This window comes from Arvicanthis niloticus, chromosome 2 (assembly GCF_011762505.2).
Source record: "Arvicanthis niloticus isolate mArvNil1 chromosome 2, mArvNil1.pat.X, whole genome shotgun sequence".
NCBI classification, from domain to species: Eukaryota; Metazoa; Chordata; class Mammalia; order Rodentia; family Muridae; genus Arvicanthis; species Arvicanthis niloticus.
Window position 1 is genome coordinate 54,078,265 of NC_047659.1, and position 6,794 is coordinate 54,085,058.

Sequence of the window (6,794 nt, forward strand, 5' to 3'; positions counted from 1 at the left end):
GTTTTTTCTGTGTAGCCCTGGAACTCTCTATGCAGACTAGACTGGCCTCAAACCCAAAGATTCACTGCTTATACTGGGATTAAAGGCATGCACCACCACACCTGGCTTAAAATGATTTTCTTATTGTACATCACAATCAGGATGTTTCAAAGCAACTGTCTTCAGTGTAAATGGTATACTCTTTCCTCTGTGGGGGCTGACCTAAATGGTGGTTAGAAATCAGAAAAGATCCCATCTCGGGTTAGATAACATCTTTGAAACAAAATTCTTCTGAGGGTCTCAAGTACACAGAAGCTTAGTTGGCCAAGAAAAGGTCTTATGAAGGTGATAGACAGAGAGCATGGTGAGATTACAACAGTTGTTCTTAGACTCATACATGCTATGTTGGGCTTTGGAGGCACTCCTGTATTTCTCTACAAACTTCAGCCTATTGCTTTAATGGACAGAAGTAAATTGGAAAAAAAAGTGACTGGTTTTATAACCAACAATAAAAATATGCCTTATTTCATCTAAGGTCCCTCCCTATGAGTCCTGAGAGTCTCTTACCACCCAGGTCTCCAGTACATTCTCGAGGGTTCCCCCCACCTGCTATCTCCCAAGGTTGCCTGTTTCCATTCATTCTGCTGGCCCTCAGGGCTACTCTCCTGCCTCCCACCCCAAATACCTGATTGTGTTCCCCTTTTTCCCTCTCCCTCCCCTCTTCCGCCCAAATGCCTCCCTCCCTCTGCACCCTCAATGATTGCTTTCCTCTCCCTCCCAAGGAGTATTGAAGGATCCTCACTTGGGCCCTTAAGCTTGTTAACTTTCTTGAGTTCTTTGCATTGTATCCTGGGTATTCAGTACAATTTTTGATAATAACCATTTTTAGTGAATGTATACCATTCGTGTCCTTTTGTGTCTAAGTTACCTCACTCAGGTTGATATTTTCTAGTTCCATTCATTTGCCAGTAAAACTCATGATGTCCTATTTCTTAATATTTGAATAGTATTCCATTGTATAAATGAACCACATTTTCTGTATCCATTTTTCCATTGTGGGACATCTTGATTGTTTCCAGATTCTGGCTATCACAGTGGGAAGAGGGAACGTGTAGAGTCTACCTATAGTAGAAAGACAAAGTATTTGGATGGGGTTGCCATCCCACAGTCAAAAACTCTGACCCAGAATTGTCCCTGTCTAAAAGAACTGCAGGGACAAAAATGAAGAAGAGACTGAGGCTCCTGTGATTGGCCCAAATTGGAATCATCTCAAAGGGGAGGCTTCAAGGCCTGACACTATTATTGATACTATCGTGTGCTTACAGACAGGAGCCTAGTATGACTGTCCTCTGAGAGATCCAAGAAGAAGCTGACCAAGACAGAGACTTACACCAAATGGACTGACCCTGTGGTTCAACTAGGAAAAGGCTGGAAGAAGTTAAGGAGAGCGGCCCCATAGGAAGACCAGCAGTCTCAACTAACATGGACTCCCAAGATCTCTCAGATACTGAACCACCAACCAGGCAGCATAAACTAGCTAGTCCAAGACGGCCATCACATAAATAACAGGGGACTGCCTGGTCTAGCCTCAGTGAGAGAAGATGCACCAAACTCTAGAGAGACTTGAGGCCCCAGGGAATGAGGAGGCCTGGTAGAGTAGGTTGGTGTGAAGTGGGGTGGTAGGGGTGGGGAAGGAAGAATGTAATGAGGAACTGTCAGAGGGCTGACCAGGAGAGGATAGCAACTGAACTGCAAAAAAAAGAAAAATTAAACATAATAAAAATATGTCCTATTAAATATTATAGTAAGTGAGATATCATAATTCCATAGGAACACAGGTACTGGTCACCAGATGCTAAACCTATTTTGGAAGGCAATAAACCTAATGAGCTGAGAAGTCACTCATGTAATTAGATCACATGTATCCAACCATGATTTAAAACTAAGAGATAATGATTTACACTAGGACACTGACCTGAGAACTCTAGGTAGCTGAAAGACAAGCTAGCACATTCTTTTGTGGCTTTTGAATTTGAATCTAGGTAATTTTGCCATTTAGAAAAAAAGTAATAATTCCATTAGGTAATAAATGATAAGGTAAAATAAATGAAATTAAAATTTTATAATAGTGTCTTCAATGACCAATAGCCTTTCTCTGGATAGTTTTTTGCTAAGAATTTTGATTTTTTTCACTGTGAGTAACCTAAGTCCCAGAAGAGGAGCCAAGACAGCCGGCACAGGGTAGGGACGCTTCAGTGGACTTCAGTGAGATGATTTTTTTCTAGTAAAGAGATTGTTCCCTGTCTGAAAAAGGCAGCCATGCAGAGCTCCCAGGAGAGATTTCTCTATGTCCTACCCGTCTCTCCTTTCCTGGCTTTGACTTTGTGTAGGAAGACACTACAAAAAGTAGTAGCAATCTATTGTTTGGGAAGATGAGACCAGGGACATGAGTGAAACAGATGCCGACTCTGTGGCACAGCTAGAACAAGTCCATCTCAAAACGCGTACAGAACCATCACCTATTCTGGCTTATGCCTCCGGAACCTTAAACTTTCATGAATTTCAACTACACTCCGACTCTCTGTGACTGAAACACATAGATGACTTCAAATTAAATAGAATACAGAGATATTTATTTGACTCAATGATTTGAACTTGTCATTGTGAACATAAATTACTAAACCCTAGTAGATAAAAGGCAATAAAGAGATATGCCCATGAGAAATTGTCTCAAGTGAGAAGAAAAACAGGATGAATTCCAAACCTTGAAAAGAAAAAAAGTATGTGCTCAAATAAAAACACCAGATGTGGGCTAGCAGAACGACTATATTTGAAAAGTAAACTGAAGTGTTAAAATGTTAAAGAAATAGAATGCGCACCCATACAGCATAGAACAAAACAGACTAGGAACATAAGAAAAGAAATATGAAAGAGACTCTTCAACTAATTAGGGTTTCTGAACCGGTTAATGAGAGGAAAGTCAGAAGCAAAGGAAGGTGATAGAGAAGGCTTTTCCATTCAGGCTAAGTTCAAAAAAGAAATTCCCTGGCATGCCTGGAAATGTTCAGAGAGATAGGGCAATGTAAAAATTGTAAGTTTTCAATTACAAAGGAATGAACCTGAAATGCTCGTTCTCTTCAGCAAAGGGAGATGTGATGTCCACGGAAGAACTCTGAAAAAGTCCAGAGATGATGCCCAAGATCAAAACTGATACCAACAAAATAATTCACACTAGAAAAACAATGAACAATCAACAGGCCAAGAAATGCATATAAAAAGCTTGTAAAAGGCTACTAAATACAAATATTTCTTCAACTATGGCAAGAAAAGCCAGACACATCTGTGAGACAGCAAGTGTCAGAGTTCCCAAATTAGGTAAAAATGAAATGAAATAACATGTCCTAATTAAAACACTAGCAAAGTTGTATCTCAAACAACACAGCACAAAAATATTTGAAAGAAAGAAATGAAGCAAAGTTATCAGATAAATGAAAACAGGGAGAAACTAGGTGTAAAATTGCCATTATTAGATGAAATAGAAATCAAGGAAAATAAAAGAAATGATTCATAAAGACGGAAGAAACAGTGCAAAAACAATTCTTAACAGCAATAATATAGAGAGAAAAAATAAAAACTACATGTGAGATTAACAAACACATAGCCACAGAGTTTAAGTTAACTTGCTCATAATTAGCTCACAAAAATAAGGATAGCATACTAAAGACATGATACTCAGAATGCAAGAAAAGTTCAACACTGCATAAGAACTTTTAGGATAATTTATTGTTTAATAGTCATTAGGTCATCTCAATAAATGTAAAAGTACCCATGAACTCCCACCAACATGGCTGCCTGAACCTGGCCTGAAAAAGGATGATGTCAGGAGATTTAGAAACCTGAATAGGGAAAGTTCATGGGGGCCCAACACTGTACAAAGAACTACAGACAACTAAGAAATGCTAAGAGCAGTAGAAAAAGTCTTTACCAGCAGAGAGCACACAACTGATGATCCACTCTCAAATGGTCAGAGCTCCAAAAACTCTGTTATGTAACATTATAGGGACTGAACAAGTTGTGTTCATGTATTTAGGAACACACACACAACAATTAAAGAAAAAGGAATATGAATTTGAAAGAGAGAAGAGTGGGGTGGGTAGTGGTAGAAGTTTGGAGGAAAGAAAAAGAAGGGGAAATAATGTAATTATATTATAATCTAAAATAATTTTTAAATTTTTAAAGAAATAACAACTATTTATTTGGTATATCTAAAACACAAGCAGAAATTTTGCTATACTTTCTTGAATAAGTCCATGTAGCCAACATTATCATTTGAAAATTGAAATGACAAAATGCATATCATAAAATGATAAGTCTGTCATCATATTTAAGTTATATAAGTGAAAAAAATCCTGTGTTAATGCTAATCAGTAGGATAACTAAAATCACCAGAATAAACAGCTCCAAAGTAAAGATAACATGAGGAACTATCAAATGTCCCAAGCCCACCATGTACAATTTCATTGTTGTTTAAATGCAAAACGTCCCGGATATGCTAATTTGTTTCAACACAAGGTTTCCCAGCATATAAAGCTGGTTTGGAAGTCTGTGGGCCCATTAGGAGGTGGAACGTTGTTGAAGGAAGTGATTCGTGGAGGGTAGGCCTTAAGGTTGGAAAACCCAATCTCACTCCTTGTCTGTTCTATGTTTCATAACTGCAGACTCCAGCAAGAGAAACTGCGTCTCAATGCTACTGGGATGGCTTTTCTGATAGACAGAACCCTCTCAGCTCTAAGGCAGAATAAACCCTTCTCTCCAGTTGCTTAGTATCAGGTATCAGTTGTGCCACAACTAGAAAACTAACAGACAGACCATGCAAGGACTTAACATGGGCTGCCTCATCACATTTCAGAATCTCTGTTCAAACCTACAGAGGGTGTGTTACCCTCATCACCAGCTGCAGAGAAAACACACCTTTAAACGTTTATCAAACACCTAGGTGAAGTGGGATGTAGAGTAAATGCTTTTAACATCACTGTCGACCCACAGATTAGCAGAGCGTAAGAAATTATAAGCCCTCCTCAAATTGCAGGAGTAAAAGTACCGGCTTTTAAAAAAAATATAAGGAGCTGGAGATACATTGATTTTAAATGGAATTGGAATACACTCAAATACAGTGATTATTTATTGTGTTGTGTGGGAGAAACCAATGAACAAGAAAGAAACTGCTGCAGGATCTTAAAATGTTTTAACAATGTATTTAGACTTGGCCAGTCTTCCAGAGAAAGCCTGCAAATAATTATAAAAGTTAGAACCAAGTAAGTAACAGACCATTGGAATCTATTTTCATGTTTCCAGCCACCGCTGCTTGTGTTCTAATAGCACTGACACAGTGTGTGGAATTGGCCAAGGCTGTCACTGATCTGCACACTTAGATTTTAAGTCCCAGGTGCAGTGATACGTCTAGGAAGTGCCTGCCCCACTGTGTAGATTCAGTGCAATCATTACTAAAAGTTCTTTGAGAAAGATGCCATGTCTTTGGTGTCTCTCTGATGTATAAAGAATGGCTCTGTCCTAAGGAAGACGACATCCAACTTATATGATCACAGACAATAGGATTCTTTGGTGATATGATGATACCTTATTATATTAATTTCTCTTTACAGGAAATTTCTCAATCATTTTTGTTATTATGAATAATGATGTGAGTTGATACCCTTCAGTGTACTAGGTAAACGTCATTCCATTCAGTAAAACTTCCTTTCATCATCCTACAGTGACTGTCAGGCACTGATGAACTTTGTAATCAGCATGCCTTTGCAAAATATCAAATTATGAGTCTAAGCATCTATGGTCTTGACACAACATCCAAGCCAAAACATATTTGCCTCATGATCTCGATTCTAATTTTTGCATTTATGTTACTTGGTGTCTATCTCAGATTTTGCTCTACTTTTCTCTAACAGATGCAACACTTACACACCTGATCCCTGGAAAACAATTGTGAGCATTCGCCACCAAAAAGATTAGACCATGCAAATAGGAACAAATGAGGTGCTAATGTCCTCGGTATGGCTCCTATTAGCACTTATATAAACACATACAGTATTTATCTTAATGGGTGGATTAAGTTTTTCTTTTTAGAAATTATTTATATTGTCCACTAAGGCTAACAGAGTGATTCAAATCCTTTAGGAATCAATGTCATTTTGGCCAGATGTTGCTTTGTGTGAGCTGTTGTGGACGTTTCCACTGGGGGAAATGGAAACATAGAGCAATGTACTTGTGTATTTGGGAGACTGAAGTTATTTAGGATAAGAAGAAAAGAATGAGTCTAGGCTTTTCTCCTCTAGTAAAAGACCAATAACCTGGAGATTCTCCTTTCTCATTTTTGGAAATGCAGCCTAGTGCCTTGAGTGGTTTCTTTCTCAGCACGTAATTGATTCCTGGAATGACAGTCAATCTGAATGTGGACAGAGGTGCCCTTGGGACAAGCAGATTTTTCTTTCCACTTTTGTCATTTTTGAACAGCAGCTATAGAAGAACTATTTTCCCCCAAAATTACCACTTGAGAGACCTAGAAAACTAAACAATGCTATTTTATATGTTTACAAAAGGCAACATTATCTTTTTACTATAAACCAAGGAGAAGAAAAAAGCAATGACAGTCATGGTATTTTTATTATGGTGAACAGACAACAAGACACTAAAAATAGAAGCAGGCCACGTTTCTAAAGATGCAGTTATGAATGTCAAAAAAATTTAAAAATCAAAACAAAGAATGATGTATGTGAGTTAGACAAAGTGTTAAGAGGAAA